General features: G+C 52.1%; 2 pseudogenes; both read left to right on the top strand.

The window, feature by feature from the left end:
• Positions 1-9,205: 9,205 nt before the first annotated feature.
• LOC106503799 lies at positions 9,206-9,807 on the top strand (annotated as a pseudogene).
• A 4,394-nt stretch (positions 9,808-14,201) lies between these two features.
• On the top strand, positions 14,202-15,633 carry LOC102190111 (annotated as a pseudogene).
• Positions 15,634-16,036: the final 403 nt, after the last annotated feature.

Genomic DNA, 16,036 nt, shown 5'->3' with positions numbered 1-16,036 from the left:
TTTTCTACCACCCCCCCCATCTGCTATGAATCCTGGAGAAATGCGAATCTTGCTCTTTGAAGTATTTCACTGTGTTCCCTTGGCTAGCCATCCTCTCTGCCCTGGGAAAGCTGATTACCAAGTATATTGAAATGACAATTTATTTGGTCATCTGGACTATATTTCAGCCACTCGTGAGCATGGTCTAGATTTCAGTGGGAAGAAATGCGTGAGGAGAAGCTGCAAATGTGCACAGGACATGCTGGGTGTCTGGAATCCTGGGAACAAGTTTCACAGCTGAGAAAGACACTGCTCCCCACCCACAATGCCCAAATTGAATAATATATCCTCCAAGAGGAAAACACTCAGAGCAGCAATTTTGCCTGGTTTTCTATTCTGTTTCCTATTGAGCTGCTGGTTTTCTGAGGTGTCTTGAAAGCAAAACAGTTTCCTGAGGAGAGAGGGACAGAGTCTGGATCTGAATCACACTAGAAATAAGTACTCGCCAGTAAAGATGTAACATCTGCCAGAATCCCTGGGTTCAGGCAGGTTGAGAAGTGTGGAGGCAGCAGAGGACTTACAGGTTAAGGCTGTGCCTGGCATCAAAGGGCAGGAGCGACTTCGGCCCTAAGGAGGTGGTGGGGGGTCACTGCAGTGGGGGGTGCAGATGGGTGCAGGGGGCTGAGGGGGCAGCTCTGTGCTGAGTGCCAGAGAACAACGGGAACAGGAGATGTGATTCTGCCCACATACATGGCAGCTGCCAGATAGTCAGTGGACTCTTGGAAAAGGTGGAGAATTTCAAGACCCACGTGACCTGCTCAGACTCTCCTCTCCAAAACAAAGGAGATTTTGTCATTATAAATTCTAACCACTGTTCTTGTTGAGCATTTGCTTGGAAGTGTGGAATTGAAGAGATGTCAGGTGTTCAGTCACCTTTGTCTTCCTGTCTCCCTGCACACATGGGGACACGACCTTGCCAGGCCTCTTCACTTAGGAAGGGTCATGTGATGACCCGGGGCCAATGAATTTTGAGCAGAAGCATTTTTGTCAGGACCATTTGTTTTGAAGGGACACAGGCGCCTGAGGGTTGATCCTCAAGTCAGGATAACACACAGACATAGACCACTCCGAGTGTGGTTCCTCTCCCAGAGACTAAAGTCCTGCGCCTCTGACCCTTGAGAGAGGCTGCCCCGCAGAGAGCTGGCTGCAGGGATTCCTCCTACCACACCCACAGTCACACCCCTGCTGCCCTCCCTGAGCTGCACTGTCAGCCCCCTCGGGGCTGTGCTCAGTCTCCATCAGGAGGCCAGCAGCTAGGTGCCAAAGTTCCCTGTTGGGGTTGGGGGCATCCTCCTTGTGGGGCCCAGCCCCGAGGCCAACCACCCCTGCTGCCCCCAGCACCCCTTCTTCCCCAGAACCTGGCCTTGGGATTTGTCCTACCTGCCACAGGAGCCGCTTAGGCCCTGGTCCTGATGACCTCATGCGTGTATATTTATCTGGAAGTCCCAGGGCAGCATCCCCTTCCACAGTGCTTCAGGTGGAGCCGACAGGACTTGACACAGCATCTGGGTGATCTCCTCATGGTGGGTCAGTAGTATTCATTGCCATAGAAGTGCAGGGCACATGTCTATGATGCTGAGGTGTATTAGACCATTCCCTGTGGAATCCCACGTGTTGGAGGAAACTCGGGGTCTTGTGAATGTGACTGTGCGGTCCTAGCTTTTGAGCCTGAGTGTGAGAGGCAGAGGGGTATCTAATCAGCCATCCACAGAGCCAGCTAGGAGCCAGTCAGGCTGTTCGAGCAGAGGACAGGCTCTAGCAGATGGCAGGGTTGGTACCCAGGATGCTCTCCTAGGTGCAAGAGGCCCCAGACTCCAGTGAGGATTTGGAAAGTCACCAGGTCCCAGGGGTGCAGGCTGCAAAGAGGGTCGGCCGCCCCTCTTTGAAGTGGAAACAGCAAGCCTCTGGAGATCCCATCTGACCTGGCTGGGAGAGGGAGTGGGGAGCAGATGCCGCTGCAGGTGAGCTGCTGCCCGGGTCTCCATGAGGACATCCGTGCTCTGGGGCCAATTCCAGGACCACAGCCCCGGGGGCCACTCCAGGATGGATACATGACACCTTCATAACAGGTACTCCTCATGCGCCTTATTGGAAATGACTGCTAGGCGTAGTTGGGATCTTGCTCTGGGTACATAAGAACCTCAGGCCTTTGGCTGCTAGGGGGCCCAAACTGCTCCCCACAACCAACTTATACGGAGGTCATTTCCAGGATCCAGCATCTTCAGCAGCAGCCTCTGTGTAGAAACACACCACCATGTTCCCAAGCTGATCTTGCCCAGGGCATCACAGATTGGACAGGTGCCATCCCTGGCTTCAGGATTCTCAGTGAATGTTCTGCTCCTTTGTGAAGTCCCTGTGTTTCCTCAGGGCTTCCCTGGAGGCTCAGTATTAAAGAATCTGCCTGCAATGTAGGAGACACAAGTTCGATCCCTGGTGGGAAGATACTCTGGAGGAGCAAATGGCAGCCCGTTCCAGTATTCTTGCCTGGGAAATCCCATGGGCAGAGGAGCCCCGAGGGGGACCCAAGTCCATGTAGTCGCAAAGAGTCAGACACGGCTGAACGACTGAGCACACTGAGACGTACACCAAGGTAAAGGTTTGCTCTGGACCCTTGTATCTTTGGCAAGACACTGGCCCCTGCCTGGATCTTGACAGACTTCTGTGGCAAATAACACTGGCAAACATCTTAAAGTGGTTTTTGAGCAAGTACAGGGTTCCAGGTGTACACCTGGCCTCGGTTGGTGGCTTTTGCCATATACAGGCAAACATCTATGAGGTTGGATCAGGGCAGTGTTTGTGGGACTTGACAAAAAGTGGATCCAGAGATGTTTCTGTGGTGGGAGAGGCCCTGTTAGTATATTCTGTGGGATTGGAGGTTAAGGGAGAGGAAAAGCTGCAGGTAATTTAGCAAGGGTTGTTTCACACTTACAGGTTCTGTGTGCTTGTGTTTGGTTTCCTATTTCCTTTTTTATCGTACTCAGCATCTTTTGCCCAGAGTTTCCTTGGCTTTTTTATTGAAACTGTCAATAGACTTTATTTTGACCTTTTCCTTTGTGACTCTTTAAGATTTGAATAATATTTGTGAAAATAGCAGAATTCTCACATGCCCTTACCCAGTTTCCCCTGTTACTAATATCTTACCTTAATGCAATACATTTATTACAGTTAATGAGGAAGTATTGATGCATTATTTATTGTCAACTAAAGCCCATGCTTTACTCAGATTTCTATAGGTTTTACCCACAGGATCCTGACGAGGAAACCATCCTAACATTTCGTTGTAATGTCTCCTTGGGTTCCTCTTAGCTTTAACATTTCTTTATTTTTGATGATCTTGACAGTTTTGAGGAGTACTCAGAAGATGTTTTGTACAATGTCCCTTGATTAGCATTTGTCTGATACTTCACTCGTGCCTAGTCTGGGATTAGGAGTTTGAGGGAGGAATATTACAGATGTTAAATCCCATTCTCATCACATCATGTCAAGTGTATATACTGTTAGCACAATTGATCACTGATGATGCTCTCATTGACCATCTGGCTGAGAGAGTGCTTGTCATGTGTCTGTGCAATAAGGTGATTGTTTTATGCCCCCTTTCCATCCTGTCCTCTTTGGAAGAAAGTCTTGCTTCAGGGGTGGAGAATTGTGCTCCACTTTCTAGAAGTGGGAGTGTCTGCATAAACTGGAATCTTTCTCGGTGGGAGATTTGTCCATCCTTGTTTGTGTAATTAGGAAATCATTTATTTTTCTCAGTATGGACTCATGGTATTTATATTACACTTTGGGTTAAAATGCAATACAACTTTATATATTTTTTATTTTGAAATTGTTCAGACTGACCATTGGGAGCTCTTCCTGTCAGCTCCCTTTGTATATACCTTTGTCATATTCCTGAAAACCTTGCTTTCTTTTTTGAAATTTTTTGAGCACTTTTTTTTTCCACACCCTACAAAGATGCTCTCAGTTCATTTTCCATCTTTCCCGTCCCAATTCTAGAATCATCAATTTTTCCATGGAGCCCTTGTTCCTTTTATTGTCAAATGATATTGACAAAACTACATCTGTACACTAAGTGTGCTCATTGGTACTGAAGGGTCATTGATTCTCAGACCTCTTGGTGGTCAGAGCAAAGAATTATATGTGTACTTCCTATCCTGTGTTTATTTATATCTCTAGAAATACTTTGATGGTAATGATTTCATGGATATGACACCAAAAACACAGCCAAAAAAAAAAAAAGAAAAAAAAAACAGATAAATTGGACCTCATAAAAAAAAAAAAAAAACTATGTGCATCAAAGAACACAATCAAGGAAGCTACCATATGATCCAGGAATTCCACTTCTGAGTGTATATTCAGAAGGAAATGAAAATAGGATATGGAAAAGATATCTTCACTCCTACATTTGTTGCAGCATTGTTCACAATATACAAAGTATGGATACAACCTAAGCGTCCATCAGTGGATGAATGGATAAAGATGTGACATAGTCAGTATACAGCCATGTGAGAGAAGGAAATCCTGCCATTTGCAACAACTTGGAAGGAGCTTGAGGGTGTTATGCTAAGTAAAATAAGGGAGACAGAAAAAGATAAATACGGTTGGTTATCACTTACATGCGGCGTCTAAAAAGGACAAACTGGGACTTCCCTGGCAGTCCAGTGGCTAAGACTCTGCACCTCCAATGCAGGGAGCGTGGATTTGATCGCTGGTTAGGGAGTTAAGATCCCACATGCTGAGCAGTGAGGCCAAAAATTAAAAAATAAATAAAAATAAATTTAAAAAGTAAAATGGTCAGAGAAACAGAGAAGAGAGTAGTGTTTACCAAGAATTAGGGGATGGGAAATAGGGAGAGATTGTTCACAGGGGACTAGCCCCCACTTTCAATACTAACACATTTTGGGATCCAATGTATAGCAGGAGCTTATAGCTCACAGTTCCTTGTCAAATACTTGACTGTTGCAAAGGGAGCAGAACTTCTACATTCTCACCACAAAAAAGAAATGTGACAGGATGGAGGTGGCAGCTAATACTATGTCTGTGATCATTTCACCATTTATAAATGTATCATATCAACATGACAAGATGTTTGCTTGAACTCCATCCCTCCTTGCTAGCGAGGCTTCTAGAAAAGTGGACTAAACCTCACTGCAATTGTAGTGTCATTCACCCATGTGATGCTTCCAGATTTCAGGAAGAAACAGTTTTCAGTGTGAGTGAAATTGTAAATGTCCCATAGGTGATATTGTCTCTTCTGGCTCAGGTACAGCATCCACATGACACTCTGGAAACCATTCTGCAGATCAGAATCCTTTTCTGCTTGTTTCCATTTTTTAAAGTTGGATTCATGTTGATGTATGGCAAAACCAATACGATATTATAAAGTAATTAGCCTCCAATTAAAATAAAAAAAATAAAGTTGGCATCTATATATTGTCGTACTTTTCTTTCTTGTTGTTGTACTTTTCTAATTTCAAATTCCCTTGCTTTCCCTGACTGAAAAGTAGGAACACCGTACAGGTTAAGAATTCTTTCCTGGTTCGACGATTTATTACTCACAAAGCATCACCTCTCCCCCCACGTGCAGAGAACAATGTGAGTCCATTTCCCAGCTTTGACAATAACCACCACACAGTCAAGTTTAGTAAACCCCACGTGTTTACTATGGGTGCAGTTGCCCTCCATCCAGCTTCTGTGCTGGGACTGCAGCCTTCTCTCAAGGGACAAGGAGGCCCCCTCTTGAGTGAGGACGACACCCCAGAACAGAGGGTCCCATAGAATGCAACTCCACCATTACTGGGGACCCCAGGCCGGGCTGTCAGTCTAAGAACTCCTCCACCACGCCCACTCTTCCTCAGTGAACTCGGGGAGCCAGAGGTTTGGTCTGTGGGGTGCAGTCTCAGATGGGCAGAGGGAGGGCCCCACGTCCTGTGGAGACTCGAGGTGAGGACCAGAGGAGACTGAGGGTTCCCAGGGAATATATGTGCTGCCCTCCTGACAGCCCTGGGGGACCACGAGGCATGGCGTCCAGATGTGACATCACTGATCCCACTGGGAGGTGGGGAAGTGAGGGCCTGGGTCAGAGAGCTCGGGTTCAGGTCAGCAGAGTGAAGGAGCCCAGCCACGCTAGGAGTCAAGGTAGTAGGGGCAGGGGGCTCTGGGGCCCCAGGACATACAGGTCATCACTGCTGTCAGCCTTGGGAGACCCTGGCAGGGTTGTGGGAATGAGTTCCCCACTCTGGTTTCCCTCTCAGGTGTGCTGGCTTGACAGGGCCTGGGTCTCTAAGGGAAGCAAAATCAGGTGGGTAGAGGGTGGTGCCCAGACTAGCTGAGAGTCAAGGCGAAGAGCAGAGGGAAGGCTGAGTGACTCGTGGGACATCGTATCAGCCCATGGCATCCTCAACCACTAAGAAGCCCTGGGCTTGGAGCCTTGCTGCAACGTCCACAGCCTCCTCCTGGGGCCTCAGGGCAGTGAGGCCCTTGGTGTGAGGGTCTGGCCTCTGCTGAGGACTTTGGCATCCCAGGACCTGCCAGGGCTCAGGATGAGGATCCAGAGGGTGAACACAGGTGACCCCACAGTTCCACGCCTCTGCTGCCAGCCCTGGGCATCCCTGGTGGTGGGATGAGCACTTGGCAGCGTGTCCTGACTTCCACATCAGGGTCTCAGAGAGACTGGGGACCGAGGATAAGGGGTGGGGTCTCATGTGGGCAGAGGGAAGGGTCCAGGTCCTCATGGGACTCCAAGGGCATGCACTAATGTACTTGGGGGATCCTGGACCCCAATCTGAGGGGACCCCACAGACCCCCACCCCCTACATTCGGGTGGTCTTGGAGGTCTCAGTGTAGAATTAGTGTTCTAGGCTGGTCCTGAGTTTCAGAATTCGGGTCTCAGAGAGACTGTGGACCTGGTTAAGAGGAACGGGGCCTCATATGGGGAGAGGAGAGAATCCCAGGTCTTACCCAGAGGCAAAGTGAGGTGCCTGAGGGAGGACTGAGGGGACCCTGGTCCCCAATGAGAAGAGACCTCAGAAAAGCCCATCCCTGCTGTCGGTCCTGAGACACCCTGGGATATGATGACTGCAACCGGCATGGTCTGATTTCCTGACACCCGGGTCTCAGACAGGGGTCCTGGTACAGGGGGCGGAGTTCCTGACACCCGGGTCTCAGACAGGGGTCCTGATACAGGGGGTGGAGTTCCTGACACCCGGGTCTCAGACTGGGGTCCTGGTACAGGGGGCGGAGTTCCTGACACCCGGGTCTCAGACAGGGGTCCTGGTACAGGGGGTGGAGTTCCTGACATCCGGATCTCATACTGGGGTCCTAGAACAGTGTTCAGACTTCCTGTCATCTGGGTCTCAGAGAGACTGGGGCCCTGGTGTGAGGAGCAGGGCCTCAGTTGGGGAGAGGACGGAGCCCAGGTCCTAGCGGGAGAAAAGGTGAGGATTTTGAGGGAGGAGTGAGTGGAGCTGGACCCCAGACCAGAGGGGACCCGGGTTGTCCCCAGGACGGAAGACCACGTGCAGCATATCCTGACATCCGGGCCTCAGAGTGACTCGGGACCTTGTGAGAATAGCAGGGCCTCAAAGTGGTGGAAGGAAAAATCCCTGGTCCTGCCTGGAGTCCAGGCTCCATGCGAAAAAAGACAGGTGGTTGGACCCCAAGGCAGGGAGATTTGCTAGCACTTGTGGCTGGGGGGGGGTGGTCTCGGAGGCCGCAGAGCGGGGTGAGCAGGGATGAGTAGTTTATTCACCTATAGTGTTGGGGCCTCGGCAGGTGAGGTTTTCAGGTGGACAGCAGAGGCTTCAGGTCGGCAGGGGCTGGACTCCCTGGCCTGAGCAGAACCCGCCCCTGTGGTCAGTGCTGGGAGGCCAGGCAGGACGTGAGGAGGAGCTGAGGACTGAGCATCTCCCCAGCCTAGGACCCGCAGGAGGCCCTGGGCAGGTGCAGCCACAGGTGGGGCCCTCAATGCTTTCTATCCAGACTTGGGTCTTCTTCTGATTTTCCCTGCAGGCCCCCAAAGGAGAGGGTCCAGGCCATGCCAGGGAAAAGGGGAGCACTACAAGGGAGCCCCTAGGGAACCTCTCACCCCACAGCTGGGGGACTTCAGAGAGCCTACCCCTCCAACAAGCACAGAAGACCTAGGGCTTTGCCAGTGTGCACCCTAGGTGACCCCTCCATTTCTCTCTTAGGAGCTCCAGGAACCAAGAGGCAAAGGTGTAGTTCTGAGGCCCTGGTCTTGAGGTCAGAGAGCAGAGGATGTCCAGGCAGTGCCAGGAGTCAAGGTGAGAAGGGTGCCGTGATCATGCACCAGGGTTACCCCATCCCAGAACAGAGGGGACCCCACAAGGCCCAAATCCCTCCACCGTGTCAGCCCCGGAACTCAGGGCTCTGCTGACTGCACCCTAGAGAGCCACCACCCTTCCTCCTTGGGGTAGCCAGGGGACAGCCTGCCCAGGAGGAGCACCCCTGTGAGGCCCAAGAGCACCCCTCAAGAGGAGACCTGTATCAGACAGCCCAGGGTGCGTTTCTCAGTTGAGGCCATTCACACCCACTCTCCTCTGCAGGCCCGTGGTCCCCATCTGTCCCCCTGCCTAACTCCTCTATGTGGTTTGATCCCAGTCATCATGCCTGGGATGCATGAGCTCCGCCAGCCTGAGAGAGTCTTTCAGGATCCAAGAGAGAAGGAGGACCTGATGGAGGCACAATTATTTTGGGGTGAGGAGGAGGAAGAGGAAGTGGAGGAGGAGGTGGAGGAGGTGGAGGAGGTGGAGGTGGAGGAGGTGGAGGTAGAGGAGGAGGGGGAGGAGGTGGAGGAGGTGGAGGTGGAGGAGGAGGAGGTAGAGGAGGAGGTGGAGGTGGAGGAGGAGGTGGAGGAGGAGGAGGAGGTGGAGGTGGAAGTGGAGGTGGAGGAGGAGCAGATAGAGGAAGCAGATGCAGCTTCCTCCTCTTCTCTCCTGGTCCGGGGCATCCTGGGGGAGGTGGCTGCTGCTGCAACAGCCAGTCTCCCCCAGAGCCCTCTGGGTGTCTGCCCATCTCCCATGCCTTGGCTGCCACTCTGGAGAGCCAATCTGAAGAGCACGGTCTCAGCAGGCAAGATGAAGTGCTAGGCACCTTGCGTGACCAAGAAGGTGCCAGGTCCTCACTCTGAGATATACTACGGGTGAAGATGAATGAGCTGGTGTGATTCCTGCTCAGCAGGTGTATCACCAAGGAGCCGATTACAAAGGCAGAAGTGCTGAATAGTGTCCTTAAAGATTACCAGGACCACTTCCCTGTGGTCCTCTTTCAAGCTGAGCAGAGCCTGCAGGTGGTCTTTGGTTTGGAGGTGGACCCCAGTGAACACAGATATGTCCTGGTCCCACCCTGGTTCTCACCCTCAGTGAGATGCTGAGGGATGGGCAGAGGTTGCCCAAGGCCGGCTTTCTGGTGGTGATCCTGTGCCTGATCATCATGTACGAAGACTGTGCCCCTGAGGAGGAGGTCTGGGCAGAACTCTGCAGGATGGGGTTGCGTCCTGGGAGGAAGCACTACATCTATGGGGAGCCCAGGGAGCTGCTGACCCATGTGTGGGTGCGGGAGGTGTACCTGGAGTACCAGCAGGTGCCTGACAGCGACCCTGCCCACGATGAGTTCCTGTGGGGTCCCCGGGCCTATGTGGAGACCAGCAAGTTTAAGGTATTGGAGTATCTGGACAGAATGGGTTGAAGGGGTCCCAGCTCCTTCCACCCCCTCCGCAGAGGCTTGAGAGTGGAGGAAGAGGGACCCTGAGCCAGAGCAGCAGCCAGGCTCCTTCCAGGCCCATGTCCAGCAGCTTGTCCTGGGGGACAAGAAAGGAGGCTTATCCTTCCCTTCATGATTGACGACGGACAAGTCAGTCTTCTCAGCAGTGAGAGCCCAGGCCCATTGGGGGAACTCGATGTGTGGTGTCTTTGTGTTCCTGTTCTCTACAATGACATGGAGACTCCTCTCTCTTTTCTTTAGGAATTTTTCAAATGTTATTCCTTTTTATAGAAGACGATGCATCCCAGTATCTAACTATGTCAGTGACATTGATCACCGTGTGTTTGTACTTAGCCAGTTCAAGAACATGAGTTTTGCTGTTTTATAAAAGAGATTGGGGACTCTTCCATTGTATTTCATGGTCCTACACAGCATAGTATGTAATTAGAATTAGAACAGTTTTGGAAATGTGAACTTACTTAGCACATTGGTTGTTGGAAGAATTAGAAAATAAAAAGTGATAGTTGGAATTATTGCTTCTTAGACTTTTTGCGTGTCATGTTGTAAAGCTAAGGGATCTCTGTTTATTTGGATTTGCCTGGGATATCTAAGGAAATAGCAGACAATTAATTTGAGTCACATAGCCCCTGTTCCTTGGCTCCTAATTCCCAAGACCTTCATGGAGCCTCTGCTCCGTGAAAGGCCTTGTGTTAGCAGTCGGGACACTAGGAGAATCAGGAGACCCCCCACACTTAGAGTGATGTTGGTCTAGGAGCTAAAATCACGTGAAGTGTGTCTTAGGGCTGAGGAGAAACTGAAACGGGCTCGAATAAACCTCAGAGGGATCTCTTTCTGGGGGAGGAAGGGGTCCTGGCTCTTGTTGCATGGCTATTGACCACGGGGGCAAAGTAGGAGTTTTCTCTACCCCCTCTCGGCTAGGAAACCTGCAGAACTCCGGTCACACTCCCTTGAAATGATGCCCAGAAATCCATAGACTGACCCTATCTTTCCTGGTTCCAGGGAGCCAGAACCCAAGGTGTTAATTAGTTTTTAATTATAGACTGTAACTGGCCATTGTAATCAAGGATTTGACATTGGTTGGAGCTGAAGTTACGGAAAGTAAGGGTTTGGATGGAAAATCAGCTGGGATAGAGGCAAGGAGAGATTCTTGTTCTATTTCCTGGAGCATCTTGTCATGTCTTGCTGGAACATTCCTCCACACCCAAATTTAACAGGTCCTCTAACTGCAAATGGGCATTCCCTGGTAGCTGAAACAATAAAGAATCTGGTCACAATGTGGAGACCTGGGTTCAACCCCTGGGTCGGGAAGATCCCCTGGAGGAGGGCAGACAATCCAATATTCTTGCCTGGAGAATTCCCTGGACAGAGGAGCCTGGTGGGCTACAGTCCATCGAGTCACAAAGAGTCAGACATGACTGAGTGACTAACACTATGGTCCACAATGGTCTAACTGGAAAAGGTACATAGTTTTATCTATGAAACATCTTGTTTGGCTGATTAGCTATTCCACATCCTATTGAGGTTCATATTGTTTGACACGCCCTGGATCACAAAGACATCAACACCATCCAGTCGACAGTGGAGGAGCATCTGGGGGCAACAGTGTGAGAGATTCCTGCCCCACCATCACAGTGTCTACGGCCTTCAGGCCCTGTGAGCTCAGTCACATCCCTTGGGCATACCCTGCAGCCGAAAACACAGGGCTCCTCACACTTTCAAGATGAAGAATTGAGGTCACGGGGCTTGGGCTTCTTTGCAAGACCACGTGCTAGTGATGGCTGGGGTGGGCTCAGAGCCCTGGTCTCAATTCCTCTGGAGCCCCCGCTCTTCCCGCCCACGCCCACTTCCAACTTCTCACACCTTCCTCTTCTCAGTGCTACAGGATGCCCCTGAGGTGACAAAAGCTGGCCCAGGGAAGGAAGGGGATGAGGAGAATCAGGAGCACTGTGGGGCTGCTCTGGGGTTTGCTGAGAACTGACTCTGCTGGGGGCCAGCATCTCTCTCCAGTCCCAGCGCTTCCGGCATGAGGGTGGCGCCCTGTCCTTGCTGCTGCCATGGGGCCTCCTGCCCAACTGAACCTGCCAGGCTGACCAGCTCCTCACTGAGCAGGAGGGAGGAGGGCCTGACTGTATGGCCCCAGTGCCCACTGGGATAAGGCCCCTACAGGAGCCTCCTCCAATACGGGAGGGAAGGTAACGCGGGTGGACCCCTGAGGCTCCAGGTCTCCCCAGCCGCAGTGAGGGAGGAGAACAGCTGGAGGGCCTCTGGGCTGGGAACACCGGGGCTGGGCCACCAAGCACAAGGGCAGGAAACCCAGGCTGAGAAAGGTATTGAATGTCATGAGAGCTTGTGTGTGCACAACACAAGTGTCCTGAGCCGTGGCTGACAAAGACCCCTCAGTGACACACAAACCCACTGCGAGGGTCTGGGTGGTGCCTCGGGGAGGGAAACCAGGAAAGGCAGCTCCCTCAGGACCCAGGGGGCAAGGAGGGGCCCCGAGTGTGGTGGTGGGAGGGTGCAGCGGCAGGAAAGGCCACCTAGCCAGGCTGCCCACAGATGCCATGGCCTTCCGTCCCCTTCTGAGGAGCCACCAGGGGCCCCCACCGACGTTCATAGCCTCCAAGGTCATGTCCCAACCAGAGTAACTGACCTGAAGGAATGCTTTGTAAGCCTGTTTAGAAGCCAAAAGGCCAGGGAGCAAGCCCAAGTCAAGGCTCCATCCACGCTGCCAGTCCTTAGCCTGAATTACCCCTGGGAGAGCCTCTTCCATACCCTTTCAGCAGTCTCTTTTAGACACCAGGCTGTGGCCCTCACACGGGGCAAAAGAGCCTGCTGAGTGGCAGAACTGAGGGACAGTGCCCGAGGGTCCTTGCACATAGGCCTTTCCAAGGTGCCAGTCTGTCCCCTACATGGTGATGTTGAAGAACAGGGCCCACAAAGGCCAGAGAACACGCATCTCCAAATCCAGTGCTCAACTGTCCATTAACAGTGAAGACAGGTGACTTTCGTTAGGATTTCCTCCAGTCCCACACCCAGACTCTCACCCATTTTCAAATACAAGTAGACAGGGGTTTCCTTTGGTCACATCTAACTCAACAAGTCACACATGTCCCTGAGAGTGAGTGTATGTAAAGGAGGCCCATTGAAAAGCGCCTAACCCAAGAGCCAGCAAAATCATTTGATGGGCCTGGATCTGGGTAAGGGAGAACAGGTCCACAGTGGTGGTGGGGACAGGGGCAGGGGCAGAGAAGAGGGCCAGTGAAATGCTTGTTTTCAATAGAACAGGCTGTTGCCTGAGCCCCCAATCAAGTCTTTCAAAGAGCAAGTACCCATGGAGACCCACGTTGGACATGGGAGGCCAGGACTGGGGGTAGCAGAAACCCAACCACCCCATTGACAAAAGGAAATAGGGCTTTTGAGGCAGCCTCAAGGGAGGCTGAATCCGAGGCTCCAGGAAGGGGATGGGGAAAGCACACACACAGGTTTTCCCATATTGGGCACTCTAGGGCCACAAGAGCAGTCTTTATGGGAAGAAATGGAAACTGAAGACAACAGCCTGTGATCTGCAGCAGGATGAGGTCTGGGGGTGGGCAGAGCCTGGGAGGCTGCAAGCTAAGTGGAGTGCCTGGCTATGCCCTCCCACACGGCCTCCTTGGGAGTCTTTGTCTCAGGTGCTTGGGAACAGTCAAATGGAACGTGAGGTCGCTCCCACTGTACTTGAGCACAGCCCTACTCTGGGGAGAATTCAACCTGAGGGGCGGCGGGGGCAGGACAATAGGGCTCCTGACTTTGGGGCCATCTGAACACAACCTACCAACCAGCAGCGCCAAATGGAGGAGGCCAAAGCCAGAAGAGGAGGAAGGATGGGGGACCCACCAACTCAGGCTAGGCCACCCAGGACACTATGGACCCCATCTCCTGGGAGGGACATCCGCCAGGGTCCCATCTGGCTCCTGGAGTCTCTCTCAGTGTTAGCCGAGCTAGGACTCACCAGGGCCTGGCTCTGAACAGCCAGCCACAGGTCTGCCCATTACTAGGGAGGGGAGTGAAGCCAGGAGCACATTTGTCAACCCATCCAGGGCCTGGCCTCCTGAAACAAGGAGCCTGGCAGCAGATGGAAGCCTTTTCAGGAAACCTGAAACATACTTTTCTGTACTTTCAGTGGAGAGACAAGCTGGGGATCACATCTCCTTTCCCATCCCCCGCTCCCCAACACTGGGCCAGGGCTGCCTCTGCATATCACCTCTGTGATATCACAAAGGAATTAAGGACGCCGATCACTTAATTGGCTGCATGGCCCACAGCCGAGATTCTAGAATCTCCAGACAGTATTTATTGGGCACCCTGACCGTGGTGTGAGGCCCTTCTGCCATGAACGTTCACTGCTTGGGTGGTGAATGCTCCTGAGCTAGACTGGCTTCATGGTTAGTCAGAGTTCCAACGAGACATGCACAGCCCTGCTGGCCCCATCAACTGATGGAGAGGCCACAGCAGGTCTCCCCAGATCCAAACGTGGATTCAGGGGAGGCTTTGGAGAAGCTATGGGACCAACCTGAAAGTCCAGATCTGGGCTCCCAACAACCCACCCCGACAGGGCCTGAACCCAGAAACAGCCAATGAGGAAGAGAACAATGCCCTCCTCAGGCTGTCCTTCCCAAGGAAGCTCTGGATGATCATGGAGAATGCAGCCTTCACCTCTGTGCACTGGAACGATGAGGGAGACATGGTGGTCATCGAGGCAGATCTCTTCCAGGTGGAGGTCTTCCAGCGTAGGGGCACAGACAGGATCTTCGACAGACAGCATCAAGACTTTCATTCACAAACTGAACCTGTATGTTCAGTAAAATGTGCCCTTCAGGTTGCTCTGCAGGGAAGAAGAGGATGATGGTAATGTAGAGAGCCCTGGGGAGACTAGACTCGATGAGCTGAGTGCTGGACAGGTTTCATTTCCCAGGAGAGTATTTTTCTCATGAGAGGGTGGTTAAGGAAAGAAGAGAAAGCAGGGCCTGTCTTGTTCCAGCATCCCCTAGACAGGATCCACAGGGGTGACTCCAGACCCCGAGGGGCCACTTGATGTCAGGGAGCGCCAGTAGCACATCAAGCACAGCCAGCACTGGGGGAGCTCTAGGGAGTGCACTTGCTAGGGCCTCATAACCTGCCAGGAATGAAGAGACCTTATCTCCATACTTAACCAAGGCCACGACGGTGGTGGGGAGGAGGGCGGCGAGCAATGGCCATTCTCCCCCACGGTGGCTGAAGTGATTCATCTCCTTTCAGATCTATCGCAACTCCAAGTTTCAGAGAGACAAGCCTCTGCTCCTGCAGAACATCTAGAGGAAAGGTGACCCCAGAACAACTGCTCAGCCCGCCACCAGCTCGACAGCGGCCCCAAAGAGAAAGAAGCAAGTGGTGGTGACCAGATGCTCTCCTCGATTTCGTCACAATGAGTCCACCCAAGAGGCTGACAAGAAGGTCCAGAAGGGAGCCCCAAATGTTCACAGAATCCCTGGCCATTGCTCATTTCTGTTTTGTGGCCTTTGGTTTATAGGCAGTGTAGCCAGGCAGGCCAAGGAAAACCATCTCCCCAGTGAAGAGGGTATGTCCAGCAATTCCATGTCTGTATCCCCGGCTACTGCTGGAAGGGACAGCGCAGGGCAACTGCCCAAGAGCCCCCCAAGGTACCCAGATTATGTTTCAGCGATGAATTTGTACAACACCTATGATTCCATCGTGAAGGTGGCCATTTTAGTTGTGGCCCCAAGTGAGGCCCCTGAGGTGGATGAGGAGGAGGAGGAGTGCTCAGATTACACGTGTGCCCTCTGTGAGCAGTTCAAGGATAATCCCAGTCCCTGAGCTGCCAGGTCCCTAGGGACACACAAAAGCATTCTCTTGTAAGCAAAAATCTATTTCTAGCTCTAATACAGTACAACAAAACTTTGTTGTTTTGGAGTCATGGGCTCTCATGACTGCAAAAACAACATGGGAGTAAATGAAGAATCGAATGAGAAGCGTGAGTCTGTGTTCTGTCTGTCTATGCTATTCACACACGGCACTGGGTGAGCCCATAAGGCTGGAAGCCCACGCCCCAAGCAGGCCTAAGTCTGGTCCCCACGGTCCCTTTTCATCTGAAGCAGCAGCATTTCACACGTTCAGCCAAGAGTGTGGCTCCCAAGCCATGCACTGAGGCCAGCCTAGGACGGATGGGTCCCTGGGCCTTGCCTGTCACACAGCAGAAGACCCAGTCTGGCTCCTGATG

This window comes from Capra hircus, unplaced genomic scaffold (assembly GCF_001704415.2).
Source record: "Capra hircus breed San Clemente unplaced genomic scaffold, ASM170441v1, whole genome shotgun sequence".
Taxonomy (NCBI): Eukaryota; Metazoa; Chordata; class Mammalia; order Artiodactyla; family Bovidae; genus Capra; species Capra hircus.
The sequence above is the reverse complement of the archived record's forward strand: the minus strand, read 5'-3'. Positions and strand labels throughout refer to the sequence as shown.